The sequence below is a fragment of the Tetrao urogallus genome (assembly GCF_951394365.1).
Source record: "Tetrao urogallus genome assembly, chromosome: 11".
Classification (NCBI taxonomy): Eukaryota; Metazoa; Chordata; class Aves; order Galliformes; family Phasianidae; genus Tetrao; species Tetrao urogallus.
Genome location: NC_136824.1, coordinates 4,811,179 through 4,835,034, shown reverse-complemented (window position 1 = coordinate 4,835,034; position 23,856 = coordinate 4,811,179).

Below are 23,856 nucleotides of genomic sequence, written 5' to 3'. Positions count from 1 at the left end.
TCCGTTGTTCCAATTTTAGAATACCCGTTGTGTTGCTAGTAAGGATTCCCCCCTCCTGAGTTAATGTACTGGAAAATTGCTCTGCATGTTTATGTGGGGGTCCCTTCCAACTGAAAGAGAAAAGGGAAGAGGAAAAAGAACTATTTGGAAAGAGGAATATTTTTCCCACTGAACTCACAGGGCAGACCCCAGCTTGTGGGTTCTGACCCTGATTAAGAGAATTTCAATGACCAGCTAGGAGGTTTATTGTGAAGTCTGCCAGAATGCACTTCCGAATGAATTTTTTTATTATTTATAATCACAAAGGTGGATTTGAATGGTCTATGTTCCTCTCCTTCATCAGTTTCCTCACTCCAAATTTAAACCACTCCAGATACCTAGATCGAGTTTGCTTCAATTCTCATTCAGGTCTTGGGCCTTAGCCAGGTTCTCTATTTTGTGCCAGTGTCTCTTTTTCTTTTATTCAGTATAAACTTGAATTTCACACTACAAATTTAGCCATTGTTGACTTTGGACCCAAGGATAGAGCATCACAAAAGATAGCACAACAGCGATAACTTGTAGCTGCTGGATAAAAATAGATAAAAATACACACCTACAAGCAGAAAATTTCCAATCTTGAGGCTATTTTTAGCAAAAGTAAAACCTCCCATGGTCACTGGGGTTTGAGCTGAGACGAACTATGGGTAGAAGTGAAATATCACGAGTCACAAATGCTGGCCGTAAATTAAAAATCAGCAGTCCTGTTTTCCCAAGTCCAGAAGCATACCCACTTGCTCTGTGTTCATAGGACTGCATTGTCATGGACTGAGCATCGTAAATGACTAGGATAAAGCCAGGTACTAAAAGGAATTTCTTAATAGATTGAAAGTTTTGTATGTGTAATGTTAACACTCAGATGCCTTTCTGCTCCTATTAAATGGGATAATAATTTCTCATGTCTTGTTCAGTGAGATCAACATGAGAACAATCTTTAATTCTGATCTGTCCCCTCACAGCTTCTGAGACTCGTAAAAACATCCACATCCTTCTTTCAGCAACACTGAGCCCTGTCACCCAGAACTAAGCTCCTTCCAGTTAGTAGGAATAGAGAGAGGTTCTGGGATTATAGTTCATAAAGTGATGTCATTTCTGGATGTTACTTCTCAAAATGAATTTCAAATACAGCTGTGTGGGGACATTAACTCCTCCTGTGTATAATAAGGAATTTCCATATGTGGAGTATTCTGATATAGCCAGTAGTCACAAAGTCTGCCACAGAAGTTAGAGTGAGGTCCCACACTTTTTTTAAGCTTCTGAATATATCTTGGCATTAGCTCTTTCTTTAAAAAATATAGACATAGATAGGGACCTTCTCCAGGTGTTTAGGACCAGTGGTGGGCTCAGGCCAGGGGGTGAAATGAGCCTCACATCCCAGAACAACAGTTTCCACCTCCCCCCTCCATTCTCCTTCCTTGGAGTCAAGTGACGTCAAACCCCTTGTGACCTCAAATCCTGGCCAGACCACTGGCATGGTTGACCTGTTTATTTGGGTAGAGCATAAAAGAATTTCAGCAAAACTGACAAACCAGGCTCAGATAAGGGGAAACCTTCAAGTCAAACACAAATGTTAATACGAACACCCCTAATCTCCCAGTTTGTCCCCTTCCGTAGGCAAAGGTCAGGAACATTTGGTCCCCACAGACCCTTAACAAGCAGATGTTACTGTAACATGCCCAGGGAATCAAGCATAAATACGACCCCTGACCCCAGTTGTCAGCTGATCCGCTGAGACTCTTAGAAATATACTCTTAACTTTTATAAATTCCCACTTTTTCCCACCGTCCCACTTCATTCTTTCAGTCTCCTCTCCCTTGTGTCCCCGAGACCCATCACTGCCGAGCGGCGCTTGCACAGTTGCTTGCAGTCTGACCCCTCTCTTCACCCGGGTCAAAGGCCCTAGACCCAGGGCAGGGCTCTTTTCTTGCTAAAGGCCAGCTGATGAATCATTCCCAACTTGAAGGGAACAGAGGAGTGGGGAGGAGCCTGTCTCTCAAAAGGCCCTCAAACAACTGCGGCCTATATATCAGCATTTACACTATTCTGACACTCTCAAAAATTCACTTCCCTCTCTGGGAACGGTAACAAAAAGTGAAGGGGGAAGGGCTGGAGGGGCTGTCTGGAGAAAAGCCTCATCCCAATGGGGTTGCAAGGAGAGCATCACCCTTGCTTTGTTTGTTTGTTTGGAGATGGGAACGTGAGTTCAAAAGACACTCCTGTTGAATGGGAAAGCGTGAGAGGGAGGAGAAGAGGGCTTCCAGGGAACGCTGGATGAGCTGCAGCAGGCAGCTAAGGTCCAAGTCCTGTCGGACGGGGCGGCTGTGCCCAGCGGTGTGAGCTGTCAGGTTTCTCAGCACTCTCAAAACAGCTCCTTCTCCTTCCGCTGAGCCCCATGTGGCATTTGATTTCTGCCTGTAACATCTTACCTCTCCTTCTGCCAGATGATGCACTGCAGATCTGCAGAGTTCATCTGCAGAAAAATGTTTCGGTTCTGGACTCTGTCACCCCATCCACCGAGGAGTGACTGTCTCATTCTAAATTAGCTGCAGGAATCACGGATACCAAACCCAGACACCTTCCAGCTCCGCCGAGACGTTGCTTCGGCTTCCCCGCATATTCACCTCGGCATGTGTGACTCAGGGCCGCCAGCATCTGGAGACTGCAGGCAGAGGGATGCGTAATGCTCCCGAGACGTTGTTTATTTTTGTTTGAATCCCTCCACCTTTTTAAAATCTCCGAGACATTTTTGGCATCACACCAGCCTTAGATTTGAAGCGGGGATTTCCCTGCGTCTGGTAGGGTCCACATTCCCTCTCCGAACACTGTTGAAACTATCTACAGGAGATGACTGTTATCCCTGATGATCATGGACGCTTTGTAGATGTGCACCAAAATCTCCACATCCACTGCACTTCGGTTGTGGCCATCCCACGCTGCTGCCTGCTCATCTGGCCTGCTCAGTCTCACCCAATTATGTGACTCCAACACCACATAAAATGCCATTGGTCTGCTATTCTTAGCACCAGAAAGATTTAAACTGTTCCTTTTCCTTATTCAAAACAAGGTCCTACTCCAAAGAGAGGGAAGGGAGAGTTTCACTTCCCTAAGAGCAGTTTGGGATTTTGCTCAGCCTCACTTTCTGCTTCTCTATATTTTAAATACAACGTTTGTACTTTGTCTTATCTGCATCTGCTCATTTTTTAGAAGTTTTATTAAGCAGGGTGATCACTTTAATACATTGTAAATTTTAAAATATCGCATCAGGCATTATCCAGATGTCTTCCCTGAAAAAAGGCTTGTGTTTGTCAGTGAGCACTTTCAAACATTCTCTGCCGTACTTCTGACTGCCTCCTGGCTGAGTTCTGGTTGTGACACCATCTCGGACACGACATTACTTTCTGAAGTAGAATCCTGTGTTTGCTTTTGGTCTCTTTTTTCAGATGGATGCCGTTATGGCTTCCTGTTCTTCAGGGTAGAAGCTGTGTTTGAGTTCATTCTCTGTACAGGTTTTACTGGCTTGCTGGATGTCAGTGATAACATAGGGCCTGATTACAATAAAACATTAGTTTCTATAAACTTGTCTCATCTGTTTTAAGATAGAAGAACAAGAGAATTTGCCTATTTTATTGATTCGTTTTATTATTCATGTACATGTGTATTGGAGTAGGGGACTGGAGAAAGGATGGAAACTGCATGCCTTGAATGTAGAATGGACATAAAAATTTAAAAATACACATTAGTGTGGCTGGGTGATGTATTCAGTAAAGCAGTGTTGATTTAAAAGTCTGTCCAGTGTAGACAAGTAAAAAGTGTGGTTTTGTTCACACAAAGACATTGCATTCTGGTTCCAGAAAAGTCAGTGAGAATTTTGCCATTAACATTAAATGAAACTAAAGCTTCACCTCAAAGCTTTCAATCAAAAAGTGTGAGCTTGCATGTTTGAACAATACCTTCAGATCCTAGTCAAAACAAAGTCTACGGCTCTGGCAGGGAGAGGAACCTTGTCTGAAAGCCTTTCATCTACCCAGTCTCCTGGTTACCAGAGAGAAGCCTTACTCTGATGGCTGCAGTCCCCAGTTCTCTCCCCCGGAGCTGCAAGTACAGCATTTTTCCTCAGCAATGCACCATTTCTTTTAGTTTATCTTGTTGTGGCCTTACAAGAAAACTAAACTTAGACAAACTGGAAGCTCAGTAGCAGTAATTATTTGCCTTTGGGACACACAGAAGTTCTTTCTGCATCTTCCAACTTGTACAAAATTCAGCGCTGTAATTCTTGTCTCTCCCACAGAGATAATGCTTGCTGTGGGTGCCTCCGAAACAGCCTCAACTAGCTCTCTCCAAATGCAAATCTCTCTTAAGAAAGCTCTGTTTTGTCCAGATGGTTTCTTATCTACATGCTTACATGTAAGTCATCAAAATAAGGATCCTATCGTCATGTAGTAGATCAGCAAATTATTTATACTTCAAATAGTGCTCATCGCAAATAAAAAATATCAGAGAAAGGATGGAAATATAGGGGTTATGTGTATTGGAGATTATTTTCTGGTAGTCAGAATTGGAAATCTTAGTTTCAAAGTAGAAATAAATTTTCCCAAGTCTCATTAGTCCTCATGAGGCATTTTAGCACATTATCAAATCTTCAGATGATCCAGTAGAATTTGCTTTCCTGGAACTGATTTAGCCTGCGCCGGGTCCAGCCTGTGATGTAATGTAGAAATCATGCATACAGCCATAATGGAGAGAGAATCCACAGAAGTACCCACAACATTTCCGTACACATAACTCACAATTTAGATCAAGGCAGGAAATGGTTTTCCCATCCCATGTGTACATTTGACATTTTAAAAAAATGTTCCTATCTCAAATCAAGATGAAAAGATAAAATATCCAATATTTTTAGACACCAAAATTCCACACATGAACCAAGGAGGATTAGACTGCTTGAAGCAATTTATTCCCAAATGGTTGCATTTCTTCTGTAACCCTATTTTCTTTCACAAAAGTTTCCCTTAACTCGCGTTGCAAACAAAACAACAGGTTTTGGTCCAGGCAATGGAAGAATTTTTAGAAAGTTGTAGTGGAATACAAGCGTTGAAATTTTATCAGTCTTTTTCTTTGTATAGTTTGGCATCTCAGGGAAAGAGCACTCTTCAATCAACAGAAGAGAATTTGCGGACAAACTTCAAGTCACCTCCACAGCCATTACATTATTTAGATTCAGATGTAATTCTAAGTATTTCCTGGTATTTGCACATTTCTGTATATATACGAACTCGTGCAGAACTCAGTTAAAAAATGGGACATTTGTCCTACATGATTCTCTGCAGCAAATTCAGTAAAATCACTCTCTTTTCCCAGAGCTCGCAATACAATCCTCCAGATACCTGTATGACACACTCCTGTTGTCCCTCTGCACTAACAAGTTACCTGGTCAATAGTATGAGATACATGAGGCAGCATGACACTAAAAATGGGAAAATTTGTGGGAAAAATGTAATTTGTGAATGCTGCCTGATAAATGGTCTTCTATGTATTTATTCCATCTGACAAAGTAGTGTGAGCAGTGTGAGAATAGTGTTATCCTCAAGTAAATGGACTGAATACATCAGATCCTCTACATGTGACAATGATGTACTTATTCGGCCAGAATTTCATGCCTAGCCCACTTTTATTAACTGACAAACCATTAAATCATATTTTTAAAAGCTGCTAAGGAACTACAAGCATTTTTCTACATATTAAGAAACAATGGGAAAATAAACTGCCTGTTTCAAATTTCCAAATCTTTGCAGCCTTCTGGAGTTCTACCCCATCTATCTCTACGTACCCTTTCACAGATTTCTAACTTGGGTTACACCTGTGCTGTGCAGATGACAGGAGTCATGGATCTAACAGGTAAAAGTCTAACAGGTAAAAGGTCGAATAACTTGCAAGAAAGAAATTGCAGTTTTCAAGGGAGAAGCTTAAAAGGTTTGGAACTTCTCAAGTACTCACTAGTATTTGTTCCCCATTTACTTGTCCAGGTCAGTGCTGACACTGCATTTTTGATGGTCACATACTTTTTCTTTTATTGGGTTTCTACACTGTCCAACTAATTGTATAATCAATACATAATATAATCAATACAATATATAATATTGTATATATATTGTATATATATATAATATATATAATCAATACAATAAAAATCAAACTAACCTTGCCCTGGCAAAACTATATTTCTACTTAAACATATTGCTCATCCTTTTTCTTGTTTCACTGTTTGTCCCTTTTTGATCTCTTTGTCTTTGCTTTGTATAGATGTCTGACAGCTAAAAGTGCAGGTACTTGGGACTATGAAATATCTAGCATATGGTGCCCCAGTTCACCCATGCTGGGAGATGCTACAGTAATACAATGCATACTGACTTTTATGATCCTTGTGTCCTTGGAAAAACTCTTGACTTATATTGGTAACTTAGATTGCTCTTGAACCCAATTCCAATAGAGGAAAAAGAAAAAAGGGGAAAAAAAAGAAAAAAAAAAGAAAAAAGAAAAAAAAAGTATTTCTACTTTCTGTATATTTTAACTCGAGAAAAATACTATCACTTTCTACCTAATCAAGGAGTCATTTTGTCCTCTGCATTGGCTTTTTGTTGTATTTCTTCATATTGTCTAACCAAAAAAAAAAAAAAGAATTTCTTTAAAGGATATAGGAGAATTCTGAATTATTTAACTATTATAGGCCCTGCAACTGACCTAGTTAGATTTACTTTTATTCAATGGCATGCACTGAAAGCAATTGTACAGAAAACTCAACTAAGATTAAGGCAACACCTGCAAAAGTAAAGGAAGTTTCCCAAAGAGATACCATAAAGTTGCAGGAAAAAAAAGTCACCCCCATACCAACTGGATTGGAGGAATTTGTTTGTACTCTAGAGCCAGAAGTATTGTCAAGGAGGTATTTTATCTGTTATTTTGTCCAGAAAGAGAGGAGTTGAAGCAGCAGTGGCTGAAGGTAGTTTTTTGAGGAAATGACGCTTGCAGATGCTTTCAGTTCCAAGAAATAAAAATGAAATTTCCATTTGCAGGCCTCTTTTTTTTTTTTGTTTTTGTTTGTTTTGCTTTCCCCAGTTACCTGCTCATTGTCTGATAATCACGTTTAGACTCCTAGAAGGGATTGAGCCAGATGGCCCATTGCCAACAGAAGCTAATGGTGAGCTAATGGTGCCCAAAGCTAATCACCAAATCAAAAAGCTAAGTGAAGTGCAGAGCATGTTCCCAAGAAGGAATTACCAAGAGACCAGAGGGACACGAGAGGCTAAGCACATCCTGTGCTTGAGCCCTGGAAAACTGTCAAGGAACGTCAAATGTGAAGTATCCCAAACATATCATAAATAGTTGCTGGAGTCCCAGTAGTTAATGTCCAGAGGAATTTCTCTCTGGACTTTGCTAAAAAGACAGTTCTGACCCCGCCGCAGGAGAGGTAGGTCCCCTTGTCTGTCTGTCTGCCTGCTTGCCTGCCTTCCTTTTTTCTTTCTGTCCTTCCTATTTTTTTTTTTTTTTTTTTTTGCTTGTTTGTTTCCAGTTAATTGCTAAAGTTTTGCTTCTACAGTAGCTGAAAAGCAAACATTTGCAGAGTAAGAAAACTCCTGTGCCACAGAACAAAATTACCATGGAGGAACAACAGCTTAAACTGTGCTTCTCAGTGTTTAGGATATGTTCTTTGACCATAGGCCATTCATCATGTATTGCAGCTATTGCCGGTGGTTAGACCACAGACATCCAATTGCTCAGAATTATCTCCATGACATTCTCTGGTTAAGTTAGTGCACATGGCAAAATACATCATATACTTATGGTTAAACTTTAAATGCAACTCTCAGAAAGACTGCTTTAAAGGGCTTCTAAGTGCTGTTTCTTACTAACTTGTCCTTTAAGCATGTGAATATGCTTGTTAACAGCATCTTTTTTCCTGGTCTGAAAGAATTAGAAATGTAAGTACTTGGAACAGCTAGAGGAGTAGGCTCGACCCTAATGGAAATGTAAGGGCTGGAGAGCTGTGATCATGTTACAGGACAGACAGTGCATGCTGTTTTGACAGATCCTGGGGTGGAAGGGCCACGTACACTTCAGCTACCTTTGCCCTACTAGTAAATTCAAAGCTGATCATTGCAAACACCGGAAGCATCCCTCAAGGCTACAAGGAACACCTCCATTATGTTAAAGATGGATGAACACAGAGCCATGTTTTTATGAACTCCACAATAAATATTACCGTGGCCACAGAATATCTTTCATTTGGGAAGGTGTACACACAGAAGGCAGTGAACTCATTTCCAAACAGTGAAAACCCCTTTTACAACAGCAGAACAGTCATGGCAGCATCCCTGTATAAAACCAGCCCATGAGATGCCTCACGCTCCAAGAAAGCTGGTCTTTGGTCAGTCACTGGGCTGAAAATTCAAGAGTTTTCAGTGTGACCCCAGTTGAGAGAGCATCTGTATGCACAAAGCTATAATTTAAAATAATAATAATACAAGTAATATCCCCATCACCCTGCTAGGAAATCAAGCTCAAATTCTAAGAACTAAGTTAAACTAAACAGAGCAAAAAGGAAATGGGAGGGGATGAGAAGAGGGGAGAAATCTGAATGCTTTATGTTTCACATTCAGTTGATCTAAAAGACAATTCACCTCTGGTGGGGGAAACTATGTTGCACCAGGGAAAAATTTGGCAAAGAGAGTTTTGTTTTCCGAATTCCTTAAATGGTAAAACTATCCCATATGCTGCAAAGGGTCAATACAAGCCATATTCATGTATTTTCAATTTCACCCAAGCATAAATATTCATTGTGATGTCTTTTTTCCGCTAAGTGAAATTTCAGGTACGTGAAATTACCTTGCCTCACAAAATTCCCTTACTTTCACAACGCTAATTATAAGTAATTACTTGCACTGTTCCTTTAAGAATAAGAACATTATCAGCCAGCCCACCTCAGGGAATAAATATGCATCTCAGTCTGATGAAATTTGCACACAATACAGGTCAGGTAGTTAATGAAGCCATAAACCATAATATGTCTGAGGCACTAAACATCACCTTATTCATTTGGCCTTGGTGTTTAAGAGAGCAAGAGATGTTTATTGCCATGAGACACCCTCCTCGCCTTTAGGATCACCATTCATAGCCAGCTCTTTGTAAATAAACATATAACCTTTGCAATGGTAATTTAAGACTGTGCAGTAAAGAAGATGCAGTGAGTGCATGGAGAGTGGAAGAGAAGATAAAAAACCTCATGAATAAAGTCGAAGGCTGCAGGCTAAGGTGTTTATTAAGTCCCAAGCTGTTTTTTTCCTCCACTTTTCCTCTCTACTGAAATAAAAACAATGATTGCTATGATGCTCTAAAATTAGAGCACATTTGTTGTTTTTAAAACCACATAACAACTGGACTTCAACTGTGCAACAGCATAATAGGTGTAGAAAATAGGTCTGCCCTAGGCCTAGCCTTTTCTGTTGTGTAATCAGCCAGTGAGAAAGCAGGAGATCAGCACAGATAATGTCGGTTTTCCACTCCGGAGTGGTGAAGGTATAAAAGGTATACATTAAAATGCATCAATGAAATACTGCAGTCCACCAGGCTGACTTCCTGGGACAACGCATCACACACAACTGGTTACCTTTCCAGCTACAGTGTCGTATCTTTAGTATGTGTCACAAACAAAATCCCTACATTAAAATGAATAAAACCCCAACCATAAAAAGAGGACTTTACCTTTCAACCCCAGGATCTCAAAGCGTTGTGCAAGGAGGCGTGAATTAAACCTTCTGATGCCCTGAAAGGTAGTGAAAGAAGATAACTCTGTCTGTTTTATGGCTGGGAAACCGATACACAGGGCCCTGACCAAGGTCACGTAGCAAGTATGAGACAGATAATAGTTAGATCTCCTGATTTCTGCGCCTATGTTTATTCCTCCCTTCTCGTGCTCTGCCTCTTAGTCTGAGAAATGGTGTCATAGCTTTCTCAAAAACTCTCATAATTCTCATTCATCCCTCCCCACTATTTCTACAGCAGAGAAAGCAATGGTCTCCGTGTTCACATGCCAGAGGAGTTCAACAAATACTTCAAATCACCAGTTTTGCCTGTGATCACCAAATCATGATGAAATTGCGTGCCTTCTAGGTCTTAGTAAACAATCTGCAAAGAACATAGTTTATCCTTTAACTCCACAAACACACAGATGTCAGCCCCACCACTGTATTGTCTGAAGCAGTGCATGCAGCCACACAGACAAATAAACACTATTTGTGACTTTTAATTGCTCGTTACTACTATCAGTGATGGAAAGAGTGTTTGATCTTTAGAGATGTTCAGCAGCATGATGGATTCCTCGGTGCAATCAGTGTGTTTAATCACAAGGGCTTTTAAGCCACCTGTTTTTCCCCCAATTACTATTTTTGTTACAAGTTCAATTTTCATGCCAACTTAGAGAAGCCTCGTGGCTGTTCTGTTTCTCAGTGCACCAATCCTATGACTCTGAGACTGAAAAACCAGCTGACAGCAAATACCAGGGACAGTCGATCATCCCGTTCCTCTTCATCTAGCTACAGTATACTCAGCAAGGAAGAGTAGCATCACTTGTATGACAGCATGTGAGTCTGAGGCTGCCATGCCTTGGGATCTTGCAAGTGACATATTGAGAAAAACCACTCTCTACTTTGCATTGGCATCCCAGTGTAAACAGCTGGGATATTCTGGGGAATATGTGCTAATCTTATCCTTTTCAAACATTCATGTGGTTTGCATTCAAACTCCAGAGAACTTCTACACCCCAATGCAGCCACAGAAGCTGGTGGATATAGGTTAGAATATGAACTCTGCCGTGACTGGCTGCTAACAAGGAAAGTGGGTAGATCCAATAACAAATAGAATATAATGACATAGTAAAAAATTTGGGAAATTGCAGGAGTCATGTTTCTCATTCAGAAGCAAACTCAAAATAAACTTGAAAGCCTGCAAACATCACAATTTTTGTCTCATGAAAAAGTCTCAACTGAACAGTTCAGTGAAATGACTTTGCAAGAGTATATGAAAGACATACCACAGGCAAATTGAGATACAAAGTTTGGGTTTTTGATCCCAGAGAGAGAAAATAATGTGTCCCTCCATTTATCCATGAACTCTGCAGCTGGCAGGGGCTGCTTTCTGTTAGTAATTACCATGAACAGATGAGGGAAGATTATTTTCCCCCTTTTATTTTGACCTGCAGTTAAAGAAAATCTGCTTGTTTTATTTTAGGTTTAAAAATGATGAGGCAGCATCAACCTGTGTTTCACCCCAGAGCTGTTGATTTTCCCCTGTCTTCTCCCCTCTCCTTCCTTTCTTTCTCCCCTCATCCCCCAGCATCTTAATTTATTTCAGACTATGAGTGTGCAGATTCCCAATTTAGTGAGAAATACTCGCTGCCAAGGCCCTTCGGGGGCTTTCTCTGCAGTTTATTTTCTTAACTACAAGCTTCAGGTTGTTTTGTGTATGCGAGTGGTGGAGAAGGAGGGAGGGAACTGCATTCCTTCCTCCAAATTTACAACATGAAAAGTTCAGATTTGTTTTTAGCTGAGTAAGTTTCATTCTTCCTCTTCCTGCCGTGCCTTTTGTTGCTGCCTTCCTTCAGCAAACACCCAGCCTCAGTGACTTTGGTACAAGTATTAGATGCTAAAATGGCTATTTCCCTTCATTCCCTCCTTCTTCTCTGTACCTGAAGTGCCAAGCTACAGAACAGCTTAGGCTTTTGGGCTTACCCCCTTTACCTGCTGCGACTTTTCATAGAATCATAGAATCATTTGGGTTGGAAGAGACCCTTAAAGGCCATCGAGTCCAACTCCCCCGCAATGAACAGGGACACCTACAGCTCCGTCTGAGCTTCTGAGCGACTCACCTGGAGCTCAGCTGCACCATGGCACGGAGCCGGGCTGCTCCCACCGCATGCCTGCCCTCGTGGGCTCCGGGCCACAGAGGCACCCGCCATGTGCACCCCATTAGGCCCGAGGATTTCCCAGGCGGAAACGCAAGAGGCCTCGCCTCGCTCCAAGTTTTAAAAAATCTTGGTTGCTGTTCAAGTGGGAGGAAAGCCAAATGGATAACAAAAAACAAACCTGTTTCCTGCGTGCTGGAAAGCCTGCATTGAGGCCAGTTGTAGCAGCTTGCTGCCTTCCAGCCAGGGGGACAACGTTGGAGGGGGATGAAGGGCCCCTTGGGTGCTGACCCGAGGCAAGGAGAAGCCCCCCAAAGCTCCCTGCTCTGCACTGCCTTCTCCATAACCCATCCCAGCAGCAATTATTATTGGATTCTGGGGACCACAGCAGCACATCCCTCCTGAAGGGAACAGTGACAAGGTGGAAAGTGAAGCAGCCTGTCACAACATCACAAAAGTTTCAGAAACTCGACCCAAACACTGCTCAATCCTCAGAGGAATGTGTACATTAGAACAAGAAGCAAGTGCAGGAAACCCCAGTATGTCATCAACAGTCCTTGAGCAATAGTAATAATATAAGGTTTGTTTCACTGAGGAAATTATTTAATATAAACTATTTGCTCAGCTCCAAACAGAGGAAAGCAACGTGAAAGTAGTTTTATTCTTGTAAAAAAAATAACCCTAGGCAGGTTTTCTTTAGGGAAAGCAAAGTTTCCCTTCTCTCAGCCCTCTTTCTGCAATTCCACAGTGCAATTGCATGTTGGGAATATACCCAAATTTATTTTTATGCAGATTATGGTACTCACATATTTCCTTAATACAGTTTCGTAGTCGATTTCCTTTGTTCATGCTAACTGAAAACTGGTTAGCATATGCCTCACAACTAGCCATTGTCAGACTTGGCCTATGTTTGGGACTCCTCCTGGGTGCTTTTGGTAGAGGAACTTTTTGTCATGCAGTTTAAACTGATGTGCTTAAAAGACAGATAGGAGAAATTTTCATATTTCCAGAGAGTTGTTTGCACAGTGGGCTTTTAGCTGTCCTTCTTGCTTAGTTTGTTTTTTGTAACTGGTATGTCCTGTGATTACCCAGTGTTTCAGATGACAGCCAAGGATCTGTTTTACTCTGTTCCTGGTTCCAAATAGCCGTGGTCAAAAATAAAAGGGTTTTTTTATGAATCTGATCCAAAAGCTGTGTCTGGGACTCTCAGCTCCCAAGGATACTGTTCTCAGTATAGCACGTGGCCACTGTGTTCATCCAGACTGTTCCTGTGAGTTAGCTTCCTCTGCTACATAGAATCAAAGGTGAAGAAGCAGAATTAAGTGGCAGCGAGGCAAAAGTCACCTAATACAAATCCCCTCTCCTTTCTGCTACATGGCACCACTAACAACCTAAGACTGTATGTGCCACAGGGCTCTGGTAAGAGGTCCTGTGTGATCTGGTCTCCTCCTTCCCAGGGGCAAAAGCATTAGGAGAGGCTGTGCTGGAGGGAAGAGGAGACAGAGCAGATCACACTAAGAGAAAATTCTAGCCTAGAGGAGCGGAGGAACCAGATCAAACAGAGAAAAAAATACTCATGTGCCATCTGCAAGTCCTTTGTGGTCAAGTCATGCAACAGTGGGACAGAAAACAGGAGAGAGATGAGAGATTTTCTGCATTTGTTCTCCTCCTTCTAGCTCAATGTATATTGGATCAGTTTACCCAGTTTCTCTAACTCAGGGAACAGATGGTGTCATATTTGAATATAAAATGAGTTTTCATTTGCTTTGCCATAAAAGAAAAAAAAAAACAACAAACAAATAAGGAAGAAAAAAAAAAAACTCACCCAAAAAAATGATGCTATAGTTTTTTTACAGACCTGTGGTCTCAGTTACAAGCTGAGTTTGTTTCAGTTCCCGGATCTAATTTGTGGTCTATTATGGTCCTTTTATGCCTGCAGATGTACAAAATGAAAAAAAGTCCCTTCTACAAATGGAAATACTTTTCTACTTAGACAATGTTCATGTTTTGGGGAAAAGTGAAAAACTGTTTAACCACATTTGGCAGCAAAATTCCAACTGTACAGGCACAGAATTTGCTGTTGTTCCTCTGTGCTGTGTAGCTTTGAATTCAATTAGAATTCAAACCCACTCCCTTTTAAAGGTTCTGTTGTGTTATACGAAACAGCTTCTGAGATGAACGTTTTTTCTCATGGTACATCTTTTCAGGACCTGTGAGAAGGACTGAGAAATCACAGAAGAGAACCTCTTCACATAGCAATCCCAGGAATAAAAAACATGGAGTTCCAAGAGATACCAGATTGAACAAAAGGGGATTTCAGAGCTGGATGGATTGTGGCTGCTGTTCTTCTTTTCTAAGGCATGAGTTTCATCCTTGAAGAGCTGAAATAAGGGATCTGATTAACCACTCCAGTTGTATGCCAGTGCAACATCGTAATGTCATCGCAGTAATCAGTGGAGTTAGGCAGTCATAAAAATAAAATCATGTAGTGACAGAGGAAGCCAACAGGTCAGATGAACAATCAAGACCTTTTTCTGAGTCTATCTGCAGTCTTTCACTTGCATCACTTTTCCCCTGCTATGATGCTTATAAAAGTTTTGGGCTGTTTGCAGGTGCCAAAATATTCTCAGAATAAATTTGCACTGAATTTAAGACAAGCTGACTGAAGACCTCTCCTGAGTCCCTTATTTTCTCAAATTTCACAATTACGATGTTATTGTAAGCAGAGCCTTTTTTTCCTCTTTAATTTGCACTCTGCTGGCTCACATATTACCCTCCAACACGTCTATAAAAGACCTTGGTCGCTGAGGTGGGGCAGCAATTGAGTGGTTTAGGATTTGGTAAAGGGATTAAGGAGTCTTTCATTTCTAGGTCACTAGTTCAGGACTGTCATGACTGTAGGCTGTCTACTGACCTGTGTTAAATATATCGGTGAACGTTGCCTATTCCCTATCAAAAAATCACCACCACATTTGGCATTGATTTGACTTTATAACAGAGTAGGTTTGGTATGCATTAATCAGAGCATGTTGCAGATCTCAGAGGAGGATGTGAAATCTCTCAAGGTTTGAGAATGGATGTGTTTGGGGTTCTGGTTTGACTTCTCAAAGCAAAAGTCAAGCAGTGAAACATGGGTTTCAGACTGTCTAGTAATTCAGAGATGTTATGAGCCAGCTCTATTTTCAATTCTAGCCACGCTTCTTCCTTATGAAAACGGGTTTCTTTCTTTTCTTCTCACCTGTCAAACTGTAATAAAAGCTCCCAGTAAAATTCCTCTTTTCTTATTTTTCTTCCAGAGATCTCCGAACACAGAAAGAAAGGAAAACATAGAAATTAGGAGATTATTAATGACTCGATCAACTATGAATCTCAGAGGTAAAGGAAGCCATTATCACTTCTGGGGTATTTTAGCTAAGCACTGGAAGAAATTCCAGGAGTTTGAAGCCTTGAGTTCTTTCAAATTAAAAGAAGTATGATATTCCCTAAAGAAATTCAAAGATTAGGCCTTCAAATAGGTTTTCTTCAACACCTCAGAAGGGAAGCTCCCCTACCTTCTTATGTCTCTACACCCTTCAACAGGCTCTTTGACCTTAATGAGATGCTATTTGCTGATTTGGAGTCTCAGTCCCAGCAGTGAGTTCGTAATAAGAGTCAGCTGAAGAAAGGCTGCTTCCCTACCTTCCAATGGCTTCACGTTTTACACCATCAGGCTACACATTACTTCTGCCAGCTCTCAGAAGGATGTCAAATTGAGTAAAAATTCAAAAAGCAGAAAGCTCATTGAAAGTATAAACTCAGCTAAAGTGTTAAAATGCAGCATTATCTCTGGCTGGGAGGCAGCTTTCATAAACGGTACAGAAAAGCAATCAAATTAGAAGATAAATACAACCTGGAAACAGCAGGAAAAGTTATACTGAACATAAATCTGCTTGTGATAATTTTAATTAAAGCTGAATGTGATACAGTGTTCAATATGATATTTCCTTCATTCCTGTTTATTATTGGGATTACATCTGTATATGCTGCTCAGCTGTAGGCCTCCACCATCGAGTCGAAGGAATTTCAGATACAGTGAGGCCAAAATAAAAGGCTAAGAGAAAATCAGCAAGGAAAGCATATTAAAAGAATAAAAAATAAAAAGAAGAACAGGAAGAAGCACAGTTGCTGTTGTAAGCCTTCCCCTCTTGCTCCCACTGGGCTGCTGTGTTGACCACATGTTCCATACCTGGCCATATTGTTTATTTGGGAGCTATTAGCTCTAAGTGATTTTCTTTTTTGAAGCTTGAGCTTAAACATGGAACTGGTTTTCCTGAGCTACTGCTTCCACCCTCATACATTGGTTCCTGGTGCTGGCAAAGAGCCTTTCTCTTCTCCTTAATCTCCTTTTGTAATCAGGAGTGCCAAGGAGTTGCTCTCCGTCCCTCATCTCATTGTGGACTCGAGCCTTCAGTGGGCACAATCAGCTTCTGCGCACACCCTACGGCTCAGCACAAGGTCCTTCCCTGAGGGGAGGCACAGCTTCTTGGCATAATTGTACGATGCTGCATCCCTGAATCTATCAAACAGCAGATGCAACCAGCACACTCTCTTCCCACTTAAATATTTTTCACATATCCAGAAAAACTAGATTACCCAACCAGCAGCAGCACAAGGAAGAAAACAGTTTTATGGTGTTGCGAGGGCAAAGATTTCTAAATACCTTCCTGTTCTCTACTGGGAGAATTTCAAAGGTTTTGCCATTCCCCAGATGACTCAGCAACCAAAGCAAACCACTCACATTCTGTCTGCTTCTTTAGGCATGTTTGTTTAGTCCACGCTTACTAACAGCAAGAACATGCCACATGGAACAAAGACAAAAAACAAGAGAAATGATGTTCCACCCTTGAGTGGAATGCTTCAAGATGCAGCTTTATCCCTGCCCTGATTTCCTTTCTAGAAATCACTTTGGCCAGCATTTGCATCACTAGCTAAAGAAAACTTAATTTTTAGCTTCAACAAACTGGTGCCCCCCTAAAAATTTGTTGGGAAAATTCCCATTCTGCTCAGTTATAACATATAGATGACCGCAGTGGTTTTCATAGTCCGAATTCTTCATTCCCCAAGGTGGATCAGGGTGAGAATTTGATCCTTCAGATAGTTATGCCTAGCAAGTGCGGCCTTACTGGAACCATAAGGAGCCCTGTGCAGCTGACCTATATCCCTGCATTGGCACACCCTGGCCTAGCTGAAGCACTGCTCTGACAAAAAAATACTGTAGCATTTCAGCAAACCCGACGGAGATGCTCTCAGGTGATTGAGGAATGGGTGTGCTCCTGTACCAGAATTTTCTAAGAGACCAGATATTTCAGGATTGTGAAAACTGAAAAGAAAGGAAGATGTTCGGCTGTTTATGAGAATCCTATTTCCCCAGTCTCAGATGCCTATGCTTCATGAAATTGTATCATCACAGGCTGGGGATATCTGCTTACAACTTTTGAAGGAGATCTTTAGTCATAATCTATCAAAGCTTTAAATGAATGTGAAACCAAGGAGACAAAATGAATAACTCACTCTAATGGAATAGCAGATGGTAAGATCTCACAGCACATCATAGTAGTGTTCCAGCATCCATTATATAATGTTTCTTTTTCCGAGTGAGAATAGTGCTCATTCTTGCTGTTTAATGTCTACAAGGTCTGGTAGAGACTAAATCATGATAAGAGCCACAGACATTTTGGAAAGCCTGAAATTGGATAAGTGTCAGTCACTATCACCTCCATCAACCTTAACTTCCTTAGTCACAATGTAAACAGCTTTACGTAGTTTTATTTCATCATTTACTGAGAGGGAAAAAAAAATATATATCCTAAACACTTCTGGACGGCAGCTGTGGATGGAAAATATATAGGATGGTGAAGCTTGTGAAGTGCGCAAGAAAAACAGCACTAGTTAAACATCTCTGAAGATTGGGAATCCCAGCACATGCATTTCAGAAAAGGGAGGGATGCTGCATTTCACAACAAAATGTCTTCAAAATAAAATAAAAATAATTGCTTTGGGGACCCAAAGTTAAAATGCAGGTGTTTTGAGGGGAACATAAACATTTTTTCCTAAATGAGGCGTTGAGGGCTGGGAGAAGGGCAGTAAAATTAGTGGAATTACTGCCTGATTTTAACCAGATGATTGCTGCAGTTGGACACCAGTGTGGTTTCATTAGGGACTCTAATTTACAAGCCATTCGTTGCATTCCAGGGGAACACAGCAATTCCCCCCACTCCTAAAGAATGCCAGCACTGAGCTTTATGGCAGCAATGCCTGCCTACAGGCTCATTGGCTTTGGGGCTTTTTTGTCATTGTAGCTATTTTTGGTTGGTTTTTTTTAAGGCCAGCTTGACTCAAGTGCTGCAGCCAAACTCCTTGGGAAGGGAAACAGTCACGCTGCCTTAACTTGGGTAGGTATCACAGAAATCTGTGTAAATACCTCTCAGCGTGGAGAACATATGGTCCTTCTAAGAGCTACCCAGATTTATACATAAAGTGCAATCAGAAATTACATCATTTCAGTACTAGATATTAGTATACTTCAGATATAAAATGACCCTTTTCCTGGCCTTCCATTTAGATCCTATCTTGTCAATAAAGCATAGTCCTGAAAGCTTGCAGCAGGTGAGCTTTTGGCCCGATGTGACCTAGCTCAACATAAATTTGTCTGACCTTTCTAGAGGCAAATGGCCTAATGAACGCCATGGATAGAGATTTCCACGTAGCCAACCCTTGGGATCTGGTATTACTTTCAGAAGTATGAAATTTCTACCCCAACTCACCTTGCAAAGCAGGACTAATTATTTTCTTTGACAAATAACTCACAGCTCTCCCAAATTCCTTCTGTTCACTCTACACAGTCATCATCTGGATGCATCCACACCACATCAACACAGCTTTCTCTCATATCCCTAAGTTTGATTCCATTGCCACAGGGTAAGCCACCAAAGCAGAAGAAAAAAAAAAAGATAATGTGAACTATTGTTGCATGGGTTCAGACCCCTCTCTGTAGAGGGCAAACATCCTTCTCACATCACATTTTCTGTTTTTCTCTTATTCCCTCTTTCTAATGCTTTTTCTTACTTTTCTATCGAGAGCTGCAAAAGTTTCCTTTTTTGTCCAATCCGCTTCTTTCACTGTGCTGCTTGCAATTTTCGTTTACATTTTCAATATGCCTGAGTTTCATTTTTCCCCAATGATTTCCCTCTTGGCTCACCCACCTCCAATTTTGGTAGGCTCGCCGAGGTCCAATGGCCATGGTTAATGTTTGCCTGCTGTTAATCCTAACCCTCACACCTAAATTATGATTAAATATAGTGAACAGAGCCCTGAAGCCGGAGGGGGTTTTGAGTCTGTCATCAAGTAGTTACAATATGTGCATGTTACATATTAACGAAGCCTACAAATGCAGGAAGTGAGGTTTCCTTTCAGTTGTAATATTTGTCTCCTATTTTTTGAGGGCAACCATTTTGGTCTACCCCCACCTCTCCTTTGCTCCTGTCAGATCTCTCAAGTCCTGTTGGGTTGCCTCAGCTATACTTTTCAATGCAAAACCTCTTCTTTAAAACCCCAAACAGACTGAGTAAATAATATCCTTCCCCCAAGGCAGGAATGAACTAGCAGAGCAGGAACCATGCTGGCAGAGGAGTAACCTCACATATGAGAAAGGGAAAGATCAAGTCCTCCTGCGTTAATTCATTCCTTGGGATCTTCCATCCTACTTGAGAATCTGTATTGAAATATTGTTCGGTCTTCATCTTGATCAAATTCAAATCAACTGTCTTGTATCTTGGCTTGTTCAAATCATTTACATTACTTTCTTTTGTTTTTTGAATTGCACGGGGCTTGTGTTGGTGTAGGTAAAACTGGGCACCTTACCCCTCTTCCAAAGACACTTTGATTGAGAAGATATGTTGCCCACATCAGTTCCAACTATTCACTTCAAATATTTCTCAATGAGTATTTGGGTCTTTTTTTGTCTGCCAAACAAATGTGTGTGGATCAGTTCTGCATCCTGTGAATGCCTTTGTTATCTGTAAATATTTGCTAGCAGATTGTATGATCAAGTGGCAGCCTACAAATATCTGCAAATGCTTCTCTCCGGGAATACCTAGGGATCATTACTCTGGTCACTACCTGTATGTGGGAGCCACCTGGGCTGCAGGATGATGATGTTAGTCCAGAACTGAGTGAAACTTTATAACCTGCATGATGATTTATGGCAAGAAGTAAATGGAAAAAAAAAAAAAGAAAAAAACCCACTTCCTTTCCAGATTACATTTTAAGCTATTTTTGCTACTACATGGGAAAGCACACTGATTTGCACAAGGACTCATCTGTGCAGGTAACTGAGCTGATACAGCCAGCCAAAAAGCAACCGACTGCCTTCATCAAGGAAAGAGCTAACCTGACAGAAATCTTAATTTGACCATGTGGTTGAAATAAAATAATTTCAGTCGGTTGAATGGAGTAAATACAAAATTGACCAGACCCTTTCCATTATTCATTTTGCTCACTGAAAATCTTTGTGCATGAAAAATACCCTTATAACTTACTGTGGTATCTTTCCATTCTTCTACAACTCTAAGATGGCGAAGGCCCCAACACTCATCTTCCTGTAGTTTATGAAGCAGTTATTTTTACGTTCAGACTATCAGACAAATTGTCGTGGAGCCACTCCCACATTCTGAACGATAATAGACTTGGAAGACCTTTAATTTGCTCAGTTGATGTTTGTTGCTACGCAGTCAGTATTCAGCACACCCAGGACATTTTCGAATGTTTCATTTTTACCCTTTTTTTTTTTAGTTTTTCCTAAATTTTCACTCAAATTTAGGCTTGTATCTCACCTAAATATTTTAATTCATTTGTAAAATCAAACAAAATATTCTGTAAGTGTAAAAGATGCAGATGAACTCTCTGTATTAACCAATTTATAGGAGTCTCTCTTGGTACAAACAAAGAACAATCCTGCATGAAATATTTCCTGTTGCTATTTAGAGACCCTTTGAGACTGCACTTCTTGTTTTCCTAAGATCACCTTGTGTAATTGAGGGCTAAAACGCAGGGCAATTTGTTCAGATCCCTCCCCAGTCTGCTTATCATCACCTCATGGATGTATGCAATGGACATTTTAAAAAAAACAGTCGAACAAAAGAAGCTGAAATGCTTTCACACAGTGAAACCAGGAAACTTCTGGAGCTGAATATGTTAAAAGCTCGTCATTTTGGACAACATTTTAAATGAGAGATCCAGTATTTCACAAAGATAAAAATAACACATCAAAATTCATTTCACTTACTAAAGAAAACACTGTTCTTTTTAGTTGCAATTCTTGAACATTACCAAAATTGTCTTTTTTTTTTTTTTTTAATTACTCTCCTTTAGTCGTAAGTATGATTGTGGACATGTGAACAGAGGAATTGAGATAATCTTCTACAGTACTGACTGATCTTGAAAGATTTTCAGAATAAGATGCCCTGTTTTATGAAAAGCCCTGCTGAGAAGGTCTTCAGGTAAGGTTAGAAACTGGAGTATCATGACTGATCAAGAAGGCAGCACAAATCTTACGTCCCTTCATAATTTATATAATTGAAATTGCTGGGTTTTATGGGTTTGTTTATTAGCTCTGTGCACAACCATCAGAGATGTGGTAAGATTAGAAAGATTTAACGCTCTATATTTAATGTTGCAGGAAAATGACTTCTGGATAATTCACTGAAAATGTAATGCCCTCCTTGAGAAGATATGAAACACTGCGAGAAAGCAAGTCAGATAAGGTCTCAAGATATCTCCCCTCTCCCAGATGGGAAGTTGATGTCAGTAGCGTGAAGACCTGCTCCATCTCTGCTGCAGAGATCCTGAGGAAGCTCTAAGGTGAAGCAGAGCACAGATGTTGTACACCAGTGCTCTGCTGCTGAAAGGGGATAAATGACTAACGGCTTTCACAAAAGGCCAAACAGAGCGTCATAAGATCCTAAAAGTGCCTAAGATGTGTTTCAGCATTTTTTCTATAATTATCTCACTTCTAGGCCAAACTTGACAGAAAACCCATTTGGTTTTGTGAGAAATACTCTTGTTTAGGAATGCAGATGTTGCTGAGACTCAGAAGGAAGACTACTTTCACTTGGCCAGCTGTCTCCTAACAAGATGTCCACAGACTCTTCACTGTATCCTTAACACTTAATCCAGACAGACAATGACTTAATGCTAGCTCTTGACACAAATAGACACTGCACTGTATCGAATGAGGCTGAAGCCACCAAAATATTTCTCATCTGAGAGTAAATGCATCTGAACCTAAATCTGGGAGTCTGCTCAGTAAACATTACCAAAGGAGAAATAAACATATTCTGTTGGCCTGAACTACCTTAACTCTCTCAGCTGCAGAAAGAAAATACAGAACAAGAGAAAAAGGAATGTTTAGACATAATTTAGAGGATGGAAGTTGTCTCTTCGTGTTTAGAGGATCTCGCAATATCTGACCACAGTCATGTGTGCTAGTTCATATCTACCCCTTGCCCAAAAATATGTTCAGACAGATGGAGAGTGAGATTGCTGGGATGTGATTATCAAAAATAAAACCACAGACCTGGATGAGCTAATGTTGTTCCAGATGCATTATCTTATGATCTCCAGGAAGAGAAGAAAGGAAGATAGAATCCTCCCTTAGAGAGGGCTTTCAGCAGGCTTAATCTCCACACTGCATGAGAAGAAATTGCTGCCTAAAACTGGAAGGGATCTCTGAGTCAAAATCAGAAAAAAAGCCAGGTCTGAAGGAACAGCAGACAAACTGCAGAGTGAATCCAAAGTTTTCATTGGTCTGTGGTGACACAAAAGGATCCCAAAGTTCTTCCTCTACTCTGTATTATTCAGAAAATGATGGCCTACTATTTTTCTTTCTGTTTTCTTCCTTCCCCCCCCTTCCAGGGCCACCTTTCCTCTTTCCCCCCAAAAGCTTGCAAACTGTACTGCAAAACTCAGCCAAAATCAAACCTTTCAAAAAACTTTTCAGGGAAATATTTTCAAACAAAATCCCACTGAATGGGATGGCACTTAAGGCATTCAAAGAAGGGCTGCTTCTGAACAGATTTCACTTTAGAAATACTTCCAGATCAACTGTCCTATCTTTAAAGCCCTCTAACTCCCCTGGAGAGGAGTGGCTGTGTCAGATGCAACACGCAGGGCACTGCAGTGGGGCTCACTTTGGTGCCTGTGCCCTTGACCCATGGGCCACTGAGCTCACCAAAGATGTCTCTGCTCTCCAAGGGACATCCGAAGCTCCAGGCATGTCCCACAGCCACTGCAGGGATGGCTCTTTGCCCCATACAGTGACCATTAGCTGAAAACTTTGAAAAGCAAAGGTCATTGGAATGCCCTGGCAATATTCATATGCTTGAAAAGCACCTGGGTGCCTTTGTGTACCCAGACCTTACTGCTGTTACATAAAACCAAGACTTTACTTTCTAAAACAGGATACATTCTTTCTCTTTTATACATGCCATATAAGCCAGTTTCTCTGCCTTCAAAAGAGGTATCCCATATTTAAAATAATGTGGTAGGGAGCAGAATTCATTCCTCAGTAAGCTGTAGAGGGGAAAAGCTGTGAAGCAAAGGATGCTTTGACCATTGTTTCCTCATTGTTAAAAGGTGAAAACCTCAGACAGCAGGGGAAAAAAAAGAAGAGAGAGAGAGAGAGAGAGAGACAGTTTTAAGGGCTTTTAAAATATCTAATGCTCCAAGATCTAAATTGGCCAGGAGCCAAGCAATGTCTTAAAGGGACAAGCACTTTATTATACTTTCTAATTCTTCCAAAGTCTGTCTGTAGGATATATGAGATGGCT